Source organism: Sciurus vulgaris (genome assembly GCF_902686455.1).
Source record: "Sciurus vulgaris genome assembly, chromosome: 4".
Lineage (NCBI taxonomy): Eukaryota > Metazoa > Chordata > Mammalia > Rodentia > Sciuridae > Sciurus > Sciurus vulgaris.
Window position 1 is genome coordinate 117,544,560 of NC_136464.1, and position 15,808 is coordinate 117,560,367.

The following is a 15,808-nucleotide window of genomic DNA, read 5'->3' on the forward strand; positions in this document are numbered from 1 at the left end:
GGTGGGGGGAGGGAGGGAGAGAGAGAGAAGGAGAGAGGTATTTATTTAACCTTTCTATAATTATGCTTTCAGTACTTTCCTGCTGTTTTCAGCGCACCTCCCAGTAGTCTCAGCAGCTCCTCAGTCTGAAGTGTACTGATGAAGGGCCACCTTGCCTCAGGCAAGAGAAACCTGGCTCCACCGAGCTGAAAGTTAGGGAGAGGTGATTCATCACAGCCCTGGTCTTTCTGCTTCTCTTACGCTTCCTGCAGAGAATGCCAGGCAGGCCTGCATTCCATAGCTCTTAATGACAGGACTCTGGGATGCTCCCAACCGAAGGCAGGGTGTGGTTGGGAAGAGGACTGCTTATTTTTGACAAGAAGAATTGTTCAATGAGAGCTTGCAATCTATGGAAATGACCTGGAGGGAAGTCGAAGGAAAACAACAGAAGAATGTTTTTTGCCAGGATATCTGAATCTTTGAACCACACCAGTGATTTTAAATGTGAAAATTTCCAGAGGCCTGATTTTAAAACATTTCTTTAAAAATGATTGATTTTTTGAGCAGTTAATTTGACCAAATTGATGGGATTGTGGAATAAATTACCAAACTTTCCTCTTGATTTGTAAGTGTATTTCTCCTTTGTGCATAGGAAAGAAAATCTCAAAACAGTAAAACAGCAATGGCATCACTTTTTTCTTGTAAAGCAGTCACATCCTCTCTGAGCTGGAAAACCCCAGCCAACTGAGGGTCTTAGCACTGGTGGTTCTTAAACTAATAAGAATTGGCTTGGGGCAGATCCTCTCCACATCTGAGCCCATAGTTCATATTGATGGAGTCATGTTACACATACATCATGGCCTGAAAGTGGGCTCTTTGCATAAATAGGAATGTCCATTATTGGCATGCAATGTTATTTCTAATAATATAATTCATGTTGATTTCATAATTATTCTTGTGCTTTCTATGACATAAGTACATTTTCCAAGTATTGACCATCAAAGACCATTTTATTCACCCCCAAAACAGCAACAAAATCTGAAACAAGCAGTGGCCATGAAAGTTAAAAAGTAGTTGAGCCTTCCTTTGCCCATCCCTACTATATAATCCCTAAATGTCCCTTTCCATGGAATATCCAGAAGATTAAATTAGATTAAGTGATATAATGGATGTGAAAATGTCTACCAGTGGCAAGCACATTGGTAGGTTCTTTTTTGGGGGAGGAAGAGTGGGGTACCAGGGCTTGAATTCAGGGGCACTCAACCACTGAGCCACATCCCCAGCCCTTTTTTGTATTTTATTTAGAGACAGGGTCTCATTGAGTTGCTTAGCACCTCTCTGTTGCTGAAGCTGGCTTTGAACTCCAGATCCTTCTACCTCAAACTCCTGAGCTGCTGGGATTACAGGTGTGTGCCACAGTGCCTGGCAAAATGTTAGGTTATTGATGAATATGTGTTTGCATCCTTTCAAACAGGTAAGACATGGTTCAGCCTCAATAGTGAGTTCATCTGTTGAGCAAAACAGGTACTTTCATAGAAGACTTTGACAAATGAAAAAGTGTCTTCCATATAGCTGTCCATCCTTAAGTAATATCCTAACTTGGAAAATGTAAAAAGCTCATTCTTTGCAACACAGAGAATATAATATCCATTACCTCTGGGAAGGATTGCATAAAATAATCATTCCTGTGAAGGAAGACAGGAATATGTGCAAGGAAATTAGAGACAGAAAGAGAAAGAGCTATAAAATTGATGAAATCCACATAACTGAGGCAGGACAACTGAACTTCAAAACTGGCACCTTGCCCAGCTACAGACAGAATTTGCTCAATATAATAGAATATTCACAGTAATGCCAAGAACTGGTACAATCAATGTGGCTACCAGATATGGAGCAAAGGACACGTGTCACAAACACTGATTCTGGAAAACTACAGAACCCCACAACAAAACAGAAACAGGATTTTTCCTATCTCTGCCCACAGGTGGAACTGAGATGTCAGCTGATAGGAGGGCCTATGACATGAGACAATTTGCATCCCTCCTGTCATCCCCACAACCACAGGAGGTCAACATTTATGTCACTATCTTAAAGATGAGGAACTTGAGATTACTTAATTTACCAAGGGTTGTCTCTGAGGCAGTTAAACAAGAAACAAGACCTGGGTGTGTTCAACTCTAAAGCCTTACCTCCTTACATCACACATGTCCGTATTTATACTTCTGCCTGGTTTGTATTCTTAATACACCTAAAATAATTGCAAGTGAAATACTATGCAGTTCATACGATGAGATATTTTATTATTATCAATGAATCCTGCAGTTATCCTGTGAAGGCCCCACGTAAAAATATCACCCCTAGTTACTTCTACAGATCTAAATCAAATCTAAGTGATCTCAGTTAATCTTTGTCAATATCAGGATGACCTCATTGAATAAAAATTGCAAGTAAATATTTCTGTCTCCAACTTTTACAAGGTACCTAGTTTTCAAGTGAAATTAGTTAGTAAAAATCTTCTTCAAAAGTTGTGTCATGGTTTAAAATACTGGATGCCATTGCCACTATCACAACTGATCATAGTCTTAAGACATGAAGTATTAACTGATCAAAGAGAAAAGCAGAGCTGTAGGGTGAAGCCAGATAGGGGCTGAGCCTGGCTTGCAGGCACCCTCTTCCTCTGTCTCCTCATCCGCCTTGGAGGGGAGCCTAAAGAGTTTCTGTTGCCCAGGGGACCTAGCTAGAAGATTCCTGATTTAAGCTGTTATTTTTGCAAACATTTTTTTCAGACTTAAGGCAGGCTGGTAGACGCCATCCATGTGAAGGTAATTCAGATATGACTCTGCCCTCAAAGTCAACGAGGGAGACAATAAGCTTCAGTCTCTTTTTTGTCAGTTTTCTGCCAAGGCATCATCTGCTGAGTCAGCCTAACACATGATTCTTCTAGTGCATAGCTCCATTTTGGTGCTCATTTAAACATTTACCTAGGAGACAAGCATGCCTGGATTCCTAAATACTAAAACACTTCTGGTATGTGTCTAGTCTGCTCACGTATTGGCCACAGGGTGGTGGGGAATGTGGAAGAATCTAGCTCTTTTCCCTTCTAATTTTATTTTTGCTAGTGATACAGTTTTTAAGTATACATATAATACTTAGAACAGCCAAGAAGCCAAACAATCAGTTTTTCACAAGTGTACATTGTATTTCTTTTTAAAAATTTTTTTAATTTGTTCTTTTTCATTATACATGACAGTAGAATGTATTTTGATATATCATAATGTAACAGTGGTCCACTTTATGCTTTGAATATAGCCCTTGCTGTTCTGCCACTGCAACTTATTTTTAAAATGGATATGTTTCTTTCTTTTTCTGTCTCCCTGCTCCTCTCTAATCTCTCCCCCTCCCTAATTTCAGTGGAAACTGGATTACCTTTCTTACCCATTTTTGGCAGATTTCTCTGTCCTTGAGTACATACCCATCATAGGAACAAAGTAATTCAGATTTTGGGGGTGGTACCAGAATATCTCAGAAATGACTCTCTCCCAAATTAACAAGTGAATTACAATGCCCACAGAGAACACGTGAAATATAGCCTTTGAATCACCTCTATGAAAGTCCCCTGTTCCTGCTGATAGGTAGAATCAGCCTCTGGGACAGTAATTCCCTGTGTTTCTCTTTTGCTAGCAAAGCAATAAATCTTCTTTTCCCTTTTTCTCAAAACCATGTCCTCATTATTGGGTTGGCACTGGGGACAAGGATCAAGCTTTCAGCAACAATAATACATGGAGTATAACTTCCCACTTTTGTGGTTTGTACATTGTATTTCTGAGTTTAAAAATCTACAGCCCTTTCCCGAGGTCTGAATACATGACACGCAGGTGCTGGGCCAGAGCAACCCACAGTTTCTGGGTGAAAGATTTACCCTTGGAGTCACCCTGTACCTTGTTCAGTGTGTGCTCAGAGAGGCACACAGTTGGTTACTTCCTTTGCTGGTTATGCTTTCCTTGGGTTGGTCTACCAGTGTCTAATGTGGCTGTGGCAGGAATATTGGGTCTTCTCTGAGCTATCACAATCCCCTCTGACCACACCACAACCACAGGATGTTCTATGGAAACAATTATGTACATAATGGCTCCGCTGCTATGCTGTTAAACCAGAACAGACACATGCAGGGTGGAACAAGAAAACAGGAGATGGTAGATTCAGAAAGGGAGAGACAAGAAATAAGATTTTCACAAGCAGGTCAATCAAAAGTGAAAATTAAAAATCAGCTCTATGACAGCTGTATTATAGGCTAAGACAGCATTTATGGCCTTACTTGGAAATCTGTTATTTCCTAGGATGTCTTTGCAAAAATGTATATATATTTGAACAATTAGAATACATCAAAGTTAACCTTAGAATATTTTCATGAGTAGCTGAAACGTTGAAGAAGGTTCCATGAAAGGCCTGATACACATATTTGGTGACCTCCTGATTCAGAGAAAGAGTCAATTTTCCAGCAACTTTATTCCAAGCCTGTTTCTCCAGGTTCTAGAGGTTGCCTGCTTCAGTTTGTTTCCTGCATTCTCCATTATTCAGCTGTGTGACTGGACAGATTGCCATTCCCACATCTGTAAAAGGTAGATAATAAGAGTGCTTATTACTTGTTATGAGGATGAAACGGCTTGGTGCAAGTGACATGCCAACATAGCTCCTGCCAACCACTCCTGCACAATCACCACCTTTGTCATTGCCATCGTTAGTATCATTAGTAGTCCTCTCTGGTGACACCTTCCTACCTCCATTGTGTGTGTACCTCACTATTGACATCTCTCCTCCTCTGCTTCACCTAATTCTCTCAGGATCCTTCTTCAGCAACCCTTACTAAAGAAATTTTGGGACTTAAAAAAAAAAAAAAAAAAAACCCTCTTTTCCCCCCCTTTCTCCATTCTTTACAGTCTTTCTTTGGATAATTTCTGTCTTTTGTACCTTTAAATACAACGCTTAGGTGAAAATATCCTCATTTACCTTTTTAACATGTTCTTTACTCCAAAATAAAGTCCTGTTTATCCAACTGCTATTAACCATAGATGTAAGATAGGAATCTCAAACAAAATGTGCATAAATTGAACAAACAGTGGATGTAGTTATGCACCCTCACAAACTCCATAAAGCAGCTCTTGCTGTTCAGCGTCCTCCTAAAGACATGATCATCTCCATCTTCCACTGCCTGTGCAGTCCTCTGGAAAGTACTTAAGTTTTTCTTTCATCTCAAAGAGTTAAAATACTTCAAATGGGGTATCTATGAAATTTCTCAGATCCAAATGAGAATTTCGCAAATTATATAATTAACTAAGAGGTTAATGGTTGTCCATAATTAGTCCTCCTTTGTAATTTATGCCAGTGAAACAAAATAAATCATAACCTTAAAGTTTACAGCTGTTCACCCTACTTGGTCTTAAGATCATGGCGTCACAGGGAATTTGGGCTGCTCTCAACTGCTGTGTGTTTTGTTAACACCAGTCACGTACCTCAGCGTTGGGGAAGCAAAGAAATCTCAGAGAGAAGCTTCCTTTAACCACATGATGAGTTCTTAGGGAAAGAAAAATCCACAAGCAAATTAGGTACACAACTGTGTGGCAAGTACTAAAATGGAAAATTCTATAGAAAAAGGGCAGACTTGGGGAATCTTAGTTCAACACCTCAACATCTAAAATATTTTCAATTTGGGCAAATTGCCAAGATTTAGATTGATAATTCAGAGGCAGCATCTTCCTTATCTTTTGTCTTAGTCTTTGTTTATGTACCAAGCAAACTGCTCATGGTTCACTGTGGCATCCTCCTGAATTTAGAACTCTTCTTCTTACATGCTGACAGGAAGTACTTGAACACTAGCAAAAAATCTTTCCCTCCAAGCTTGAACTCTTTTGAGTATGCATAGTTATCCTCTGTCTAATGAACTAAGTAGGATTGGCCTCCACCCTGAAAGTACTTACCACATGATTTCAAGAATGGTTTTGGAGTCATATACGGTTTAAGTCATCACATGGCAAAAGTAGCCTTTGTGTTCTTCAGATTAAAACCACTCATTACATTTCACTTTTTTCTTCATCCAACAGTACATTTTATAAACACACTTAAGTAACTTTTTTGTTCCCCCAAACCCACTAGACTACTTAGTACCCAAGGTAATTTGGTGGACAGTTAGTTCTTAATAAGAACCAGGTGGTTCATTTCATAGGACCATTACGTTAGCTTTCTAGTGTTTTCATAAGGTTCTTGCCATTCATAATATGTTTCTTTTGCATAATGGAAAAAAGTTAGACATATCATCATATCCCATATTATAGACATATCATAATGCCTACCCTTCTGTTTTGATCTTTCAGTGTAAAGTCAAACCACACTATAAATTCCTTTACTGTACAACACAGATCTAGTTCCAATGTGCATAGGGTCACTGACGCTGGAAGTCTCATGTCCTGTTATTTTAAAAGTTTCATTCCCAAAATTCCTTTGGCACCAAATCTTGATGTTCCCATTTTATTCCATTTAGTAAGTCCAAGGTCGTCTTTAAAATTCATAATCTTCTAATCCACAAAAACATTTGTAAGTTCTTACTCTGTCTGGATACTAAACCAGATGCTAAAATTGCTATCGTAAAAACAGTGAGTGCTGAGCTTCATAAAATGACAGGTGTGCTTCAGCGTTACCCCTGCCTGCGTTCACCTCCACAGCGCCATGATCACAGAGGAATTCTTCTGCATTTAGCAAGAAAGGAGAAATGGTATCCTCTTCCCTCCACCTTTCAGTTCAAATCAAATTCACAAGTTCCACTACAACTCAGCAGAGAGAAGATGGCACCATGGCACTATTTGCCTGGGATCTGCAGATGCAGCAATCATGACATTTACTACCAACCCACTGCCCCAGTGGGGGCAGAGGGGCTGGGCAGCCACTTCACACTCGGAACAACACAAATAACACCTCTCTCATGTTTAACACCAAAAATCACAGGAAGAGCTCTATGTGTCTTTGGAGATGGGATCAGATGTAAAAACAATTCTAAAGCTCACATGACTCCTAATCCATTGTAAAGTGGTCACTCTCAAATCATAACTTTTGCTCCAATATGCCATTGCTTGTAAACATTGATAGTCGTCAGAGCTGAGTTTCAGTATAATTCCAGGCAAGACCTTTTGTAATAGAATGTTAATATTTTTCAAAAGAATAATTTTGGGACATTTCCCAGATCAGCATCTGGCTTTTTTATAGTTCCCTAAGGAAAGGACTTACAAGAGGAAGCAGTAGAATAATTACATTTATTAACAGTTTATTTTATGCGTGAATTTTTTTTTCAGCACATCTGTACACAACCCACACTTCCTCAGGTACCAACTGGTCCTGTTTTCTTTTATTTGTCTCTGAGTACCTGACTTGAATGATAATGCCTAGCAATGTACCCCATCCATACACACTTCAGTGAGGATTCAGTAAGATTCAGTTCCGTAATGCATAACTGTAGTTTGTTGGGTGGAAAAGATTTTTCCAATACATAGGCTCTTCTTTTGTAAAGAAATGATTTTTCAGGAGCTGTCACTAGTCCTGGTAATTTCACATGGAAGAACAATTAATAGACAGAACATGGAGAAAAGTTAAAAATCCCAGACATGAAAAGAGAAATAACATGGAAGCAGTGGGTTCTCCACTGAGCCAGGAGAAAGAAACAAGTGTGACCATGCAATCGATTGCAAAATTTAGAAAATGTGCTGTTTATCTAGTGAGAGGATCTGTAAAATATATTGGATTATCAACAAAGTCCAAAATGTTCTTCTTTGATAATATCCCTTATTGAATTTTAGAAGACATAATGAAAACAATAATAATATTAGGTTATTTAAATCTGGGTAATAAATAGTAAATTGGATTATGTGTTTCAATTTACAATTTATTAAGTTTCTGAGTGACATTAATGTGTATAAAAAAGGTCTTTCTGAGCAAAATATATCCTAACAATGAAGACATATGTAGACATAGGCAAATTACAATCATAGGCATATTATCACACAAATGACTAAAATGGGACATTGATAAACTCCTGAAATTCTAAGTGCCAGATTGAAATCAGAATAGGAAAAAAAAATACAAGCAGAATTTTGAATGATAATTGGAATATAGGTCAGTAGATATAATGGGAAATATATCTACCATATTGTTTTAATATTACAAAAGTAAAAAAAGTAAGTGAATTTTGTCTCAATGGAGTGTAGTATAATCTTGAAATAAAACATAAGCAAGGAAGTTTAAAACAATGTGTTAAAAAAGAAAAAGAGGACTCTGTGATACCTGAGCAACTAGTTGTATAAAATATAAATAAGTCATTGAAGCGTGGATGAAATGCAAAGAGATATTTAAATTGTAAAATATGGCTGCTAAACTGTAGGATAATAAGTACTGTTACCAAGAAATACTATTGTTTTACTACATGTACTGGTGGTTTTACAGACATAAGTGTCAAGGTGTGAGCTGGGAGAGAAATAATTATTCTGTGTAGGAAACAGATAAAATGTAAAGTTTCCATTTAAAAAGTTCAAGAAAAAGAGCCAAAGAGTTAATGAGATTAAATATGCTTAGAGAGGCCGGGAATATAGCTCAGTTGGTAGAATGTTTGCCTCGCAAGCAGAAGGCCCTGGGTTTAAATCCCCATCACCGCAACAAATAAATAATAAATAAATATGCTTAGAAAGGGGGTCAAGTGAGGGGGGAAATGGTTGAAGAGAGACTTCAGGATGAAAAAAGAGACATTTAAGGAGGTCTTTTAAAGTTATTTTCCAAAGGCCTGTGATACGGGTCCTTTTCTAGTCCCTCCTATATAAGAGCATTCCTGCAATGGAAGTACCCCAGTACTGAGTTCTGTATCCACAGGGGTGGGGCTCCTAACGGGAGTGGAAGCTGCAGGCTGTGAGGACTGATGAGTATGTATTACCCTGTCAAAGGGGGACTTTAACCTGCAGGAAGAGGAGTCTGGTTTCCATTATTGCAGACCATGAGGAGTCACTAAAGATTGATTGAACTTATTTGTTTGCATCAAAAATCTGTTTTAGAAATATACCTCTGACAGACATGAAAGCACTGTTTTGGAAGAGGATATGGGGTGGGACAGGAACAGATTATGAACTGTTGAAATATTCTGGTTCGGAAGGATAGATAAACAGCAAAGAGTGTAGGTGTGGAAATGGAGAGCCAGTTTTGACAGGCATTCGAAAATAAAGTCAAGAAGAATTGGCACATCACCAATGTGAGTGAGGTTGAAGGAAGGATATCAAAGATGTCTCCTGGCCATCAAGATGCAAGCTCCTTTCAGTAGATTTATTGTTAGTAGGAATATTATGGCTATGTTAAATTTATTTTATAAACACAAACAATCTCATTAAATTTAAAAACTAATATTTTTCAACATGAGACTATAAATACAAATATTCAACCATTAACTGAAACTGGGTTATCTTAAATTTGATTTTAAAAATCAAACTATAAATTCACCCATTGTCTTTTCTCATAAATATATGCATATTCAGCTCTGTCCTCTGAAAAATACCTGGAAGCAATAACAACTAGTAACAATGAACACTTTAGCTCTTTGATTATTATCTCTCAACACCATCTTCATGTCAATAGGAAACAGGATTGAACTTGAAATATTTTCCCCTGGCCTGAGATGGAATCACTTGGCAGCAAAGTCAGAATGCAGAGTATTCAATAAGACAAATGACACATTTTCTCCAATAAATCAGTGGTATACCAAAAAAAGTATCAGTGTAGTATTGTGTAGGATAAAAGACACTGAAGAAACATGATAGCTAAATACAATACATGGTCCCTCTGTAGATCTAATTAGAACAACCCAACTTTTCAAACATATTTTATACAGTCAGGAGAAGATTGGATAGAATTAAGAATTTGTGCTTATTTCTGTTAGGTGAACTCATTATCTGATAGAAAGATAAAGAAAGGGAAGGGAAAATGTCCTTATAAATTTGAGATGTACTCTAAAGGTGGGTTGGTTTGTTGTTCTAGAGGACATGCTATGATGTCTAGAGTTTGTATTAAAATACTGCAGGACTCAACATAAAAATGTGTATAGAGGAGAGTCAGGGTGGAGTGAGGGACAGCAGGTAGACTCAACCAAATGTTAAATTTCTTTTAATTTGGTTGATATGTATGTGTATTCATTAAATTGTTTTCTTTAACTTTGTGTGTATTTAGAAATTTTCAAAAAAGCCTATTCCAAGGAAAGATAACTGAATTTTAAGCTACAAGGCAGACCGTTTTAATAATCATATAGTTGGTCTTCCCATCTCAAATATACTTCCATCCCCTGATTGTCACCATGTCCTCTATTTCTGAACATTTGTTTTATTTGTCTTGTGACCTCTCATTTGCCATAGTCTTCAAAGTCCCCACACTGCTTGCCAGATTAAGCAGAAATCACAAGGACCTGCCATTCAAGGCCCTTTGTTTTCCTTTTCCTCCTTCTTATGGAGGTAACACTGAGCATAAAATAAAGCCCGGCTAATTCTACGGCATTTAGTACACTCACAATGTTGTACAAACAGCACCTCTATCCAGTTTCACACATTTTCAATATCCCCAAAGAAAACCCACTGAACAGTTACTTTCACATGCTTTTATCTGATCCAAACTGGAGATCTAGATGTATCTCTGAACATGGTCAATGCAATTATTTTGACTCTTGCTCACATCAGTCTTCTCTGATAATGCCTCCCTCCACGACTGCCTTTAAGAACACTCTTTTAATGCCCACACCAAACTCCACTTCATTCATGAAGGCTTTACAGTGCCATAATTCAGGTTTGATCTTCTACCTCCTCTGAATTCCAGCGTTAACACCTCTTTCAATGATGAAAGAATATGTTCTTTTATAGGATAATATAGAACATAGAATTGTATTTCAGAATTTATTATTTTAATGACAATAGAGCCAAAGAACCTTAAAAGAAAGAATATTTTAAATCCAAATAGTTCTTTGGTCCTTTACGCCTAAGGGAGGAAAACTGATCTTGGAACAAGAGAAAACAGAGCTCACACATCTGCAATAGGTAATGCTTTGGAAAAAGGCTAGCTGCACATTAAATCACAGTGTGGGGGAAAATGTTACCACTATTGCCAATACTGTCAAAGTTTCTAGTAAGATAAAGTGTTCCAAAACAATTTAAAAAACAAAATGAAACAAAAAGCGCAGTGAGGCTGAAAATAATAATGAGAAAATCTATGGGTATAAATGTTGAGCATTTGACAAGTCTCCACGAGGTCATTGCTGGCCAATGCATTGATGTTCGTTGGGTCTGGCATTTGAATTATGCAGGAAAGCCAGAGACTCCAGTCCCCACCTGGGTCCACTTCATCAGTTTCATGGCCCCCAATCCTGCCAGGAGCAGAGCCTGGCACAGGTGGGGATGAGTCACAGAAATCTCAGGAATACTGGAATTTTAAAAAGCCTATGAGCTTTAGAGGTATCTGAGTCCAATCCCATCACCCTGCAGATGAATAATGGGGCTATAAGGAAGGGAGACTGACTGCTTTACCTTATGAGTAGCAGCAAAGCCAGTCTGAGAGTCCACACATTCTCATCTCAATCCCAAGGCTCTTTCTGCTCCAGGACCTAGATTATTTATTTGGTTCCTTTATTTTCCTTAAGTTTTGATGAACTTATTTCATTTTTCTGGGAATTTCTTTAAAAGTTTAGTTTGTGATTATTTCTCCTTAGGACCAAGAAAAAGAAAGTTGTCGTGAGCGTCATATTCATTTACATGCTTTTCTACGAAAGTAAAACATTTACTTACAGTAATTTGCTACAATTGCTCCGTATTGTGATTTCTATAAACCATTTTGCTAAAGAAGTCATGAGAAAAAAATGAGCAAAAGAATAAAGGTCCAAGATCCGTTCAGAAGTGCTGGAGAAATGTCATAAGAAAATCAAAATGTGGACTGTGGCAGACACAATTCTACCCTCAGGAGCAAGTACAAAATCTGATTCAGTCTCTCGCTGTCCGGTGGGAACACACAGCAGTAGAGTCCCTGCTCAGCCAGGCTGTGGGTCACAGAGGGTGGTGTCCTCACATGGCAAAGGGTAAAGGATGGTTGTGGAGATACAGAGAGGATCCTTTTGATGTCTCTTCTTATATAGATACTAATTCTAATAGATTGGGGTTCAACATTTATAGCCTCATCTATCCTTAATTACTTCCTTGGAAGCCCTGTCTCAAAATACAGTGACATTGAGAATTATCACCTCAAACATGAATGCTTGAAGGACACATTCAGTCCATAGCAACCCCCATCTTTATTTTCACGTTCACATGGTGTTCTCCATAACTGTGTACTTGTCTGTCTCTTGGTCCAAATTCTCCTCCCTTTGTAATGAATATCTCAGTCATATTGAATTAAGGTATTATGGTTTAGATAAGAAGTATCCCCCAAAAGTTCATGTGTAAGACTGTAAGATTTATGTTTTCTTTTCTATCAAAGTTAAACTTCTAATGCAACATAGGTATGTTTACTGTAACTTAAATTTCAGGTGTATAATGGGGCCATCTTAAGTTAGGAAACCATGTGGTCAGAATGAAGTCATTCTTAAATTTCCTAATAGGTATCCAATCACAACTGTAGCCCTTTCTCATGCCCTCCCCAATTTTAAATTACCTAATTGAGTAAATAGTTCCCCTGAGCTCTTCCTATCAGAGTGAGGTGCAGTGCCTCACTAGGGATAAAAACTGGCAGACTGCCAGGTGTGTGTGCTCACCAGATTCCCTTTGGGGATGCACCCTTCTGCAGAAGTACAGTTTGACCTTGCCCACCCATTCCTGAGCATGTGTTTGATTTCTTGCAGCACCTCAGTATTTCTAACAAGACAAGGCAGGCTGTTCTAGATGAGAAGTAATTGGGTCCTGAAAGCCTTGAACTAATCACTGCATTAATCCCCTAAGAAGGATTAACTGGGTGTAACCATAGACAGGTAGAATGTGGCTGGAGGAGGTGGTCATTAGGGGTGTGCCTTGGGGACATATAGTTTGTCTGTGATGAATGGAACACTCTCTCCCTCTGCTTCCTGGTGGCCGTGTCTCCAGCTGCTTTCCTCTTCCACACCCACCACCTCAGGATTCTGCCTCATCTCAGGCCCAGAGTAATGGCGTTGACCATCTATGGACTGAGATCTCTAAAATATTGAGAGCCAAATAAACTTTTCCTTCTCTAACTATTCTCATCAGAACTTTTCGTTACAGCTATTAAAAAAGGTGACTAAAACATAGAGATTTACTTTAATCTTGACTAATTACATTTGCAAATTACCTTATATCAAAATAAAATGCTGAGGAATTAAGATTTCAAACTTACTGGGTTTGCAGCTCAGTGGTAGAATACCTGTGTATGTATATGAGGCCCTGGACTTGATTCCCAGCACTGAAAACAAAACAAACAAACGAAAAAAAACCCCAGGAAGGATACAATCCAACCTATAATATATACATACCCTTCTCTGGGACCAAAGCATCCAATAGTTGAGATGATGTCTTGGCTTTCATACCTTCATCTAAAGATCCTGAGGCAAGACTTTGAGAGAAAGTTATTTGGGAAGTATATGGACAGGAGCAGGGGAGTGGAGAAGGGAAGTGACATGAAAAAGAGTGCATGATAAGTCAGGGAAATCCCATGGGGGAAATATGGGAAGGGAAAAATGATCACTCCAGAGAGCTAAAAGAATGGGAAGTTATTATTACCAATTTTCTTACATGGGGTTGGGTGATGGTGGTTGTGTCCTCTCCTTTCTTTCTCTCTTCCTTCTCCTTCTTTTCCTTGTCCTTCTCTTTCTCCTTCCTTTTTGCTTTAGCCTGGGTAAGTCCCTGGGGAAAATTCATATTCATGAGCAAAGACAAATCATGGTCATGCCTCACACCTCTGTATATTAACTTGGATTCCTGCTAGGCTTCATTTGTCTTATCAGGACAATACTTATAAACATTCGTGTTAGACAAGACTCTATTTCAAGTCTCACACTTGTCATCACAAACTCATCCGTAGCCTGACCTCACTCTGGATACGAAACTCTGAGTTCCCAACTTAGAATTCTACTCCGAGAACTAAGCACAGCACTTATCCACATTCTTTATCTGCCACAGAGGCAGAAGAAACAGCAAGCAAAACACATGAGGAAAAAAATGTAGAATTAGCTTCCTTAGAGTATCGGGCAATCTTATTCTGTAATTATGTTTTATCAGTGAGACCTGCTAATAGAGATTCCAGTGTTGCTTCAAAATAATTGTTTTTATTACTGTGACTTTTCAGTTCACCTCTAAATATCCTCCTAAAACACTTGGCCCATGTACATGAGTATAATAAAAGTGAAACAAAATAATTAATCCTAAACCCTGTATCAAGCTTTAAAAAGACACACCTAAAAAGCACAAAGACTAGAATTACTAGCTTACTTAAAAATGTCATTCTCCAATCATTTCAACCCCTTCTGGAAATGATAACAGGTAAGATTTACAGAGTGCTGGGGCAGGAAGGAGTTGATAGGAGGGAGTGGTAAACTGTGTCAACTCTTTCAAGTTTGGGGAAAATAAAATCAGAGAACTAGCTATTGGGTTTGGCAAAATCAAAAATATTAGAGACCTTGATAGCAGGTATTTCAGTGGAGTGATAGAAAGAGAAAGTTGATTAAAATAAATTGAGCAGAAAAGGGAAAGTTGAGAAAGTGGAAATAGTGAATCTTGACAGCTTTTAGAGGAATAAATATCAGTGGGAACAGAGAAAATAAACAAGAGGAGGGGTATCATGTCAAGGAAAAGAAAATGTGTATATAAACACCCATACACGTATCACACACTCACTTTTAAGATAGACAATATCAAGGCATGTTTTTTAAAAAAATTTTTAACAGACTGAATTTTGATTCATTGTACACAAATGGGTACAACTTTTCATTTCTATGGTTGTACATGATGTAGATTCATACCATTCATGTAATCATACATATACATAGGGTAATACTGTCTGTCTCATTCTACTATCTTTCTTTCCCCACCCCCTCTCACCCCATTTTCCTCTACACATCCAAAGTTCCTTCATTCTTCTCTTCCCCAACCCCCACCACACCCCTTATGTATTGTCATCCACTTATCAGAGAAAACATTTGGCCCTTGGTTTTGGGGGGTTGGCCTATTTCACTTAGCATTATATTTTCCAACTTCACCCTTTTATCAGTAAATGCCATAATTTTATTCTTCTTTATGGCCGAGTAATATTCCATTGTGTATATATACCACAGTTTCTTTATCCATTCATCAATTGAAGGGCATCTAGGTTGAGTCCACAATCTAGCTATTGTAAATTGAGCTGCTATGAACATTGATGTGGCAGCATCATTGAAATATGCTGATTTTAAGTCCTTTTGGTATAAACTGAGGAGGGGGATAGCTGGGTCAAATGGTGGGTCCATTCCAAGTTTTCTGAGGAATCTCTATACTGCTTTCCAATTCCACCAGCAATATATGAGTGTGCCTCTTTCCCCACATCCATGCCAACACTTATTACTGCTTGTGTTCTTGATAATAGCCATTGTAATTGGAGTTGGATGAAATCTTAGGGGGGTTTTAATTTCCATTTCTCTAATTACACTTTTTCATATATTTGTTGATCACCTGGATATCTTCTTCTGTGAAGTGTCTGCCCAGTTCCTTAGCCCATTTATTGATTGGATTCTTTGTATTTTGGGTGTAAAGTTTTTTAAGTTCTTTATAAATTTTGGAGAATATTGCTCTATCTGGTA

At 38.2% G+C, this 15,808-nt stretch overlaps 1 long non-coding RNA gene across 1 annotated transcript in view; it reads right to left on the minus strand.

Annotated features, from left to right (window-relative positions):
• Nucleotides 1-4,501: 4,501 nt before the first annotated feature.
• Nucleotides 4,502-15,808, minus strand: part of LOC306659164 — a 46,887-nt gene continuing 35,580 nt past the window's right edge. The window contains exons 2-4 of the long non-coding RNA XR_013763229.1: nt 13,758-13,880; nt 11,565-11,741; nt 4,502-4,589 (exon numbers count right to left, since the gene is read on the minus strand). This is a non-coding gene — a long non-coding RNA (uncharacterized lncRNA). The remainder of the gene's footprint in view (nt 4,590-11,564; nt 11,742-13,757; nt 13,881-15,808) is intronic.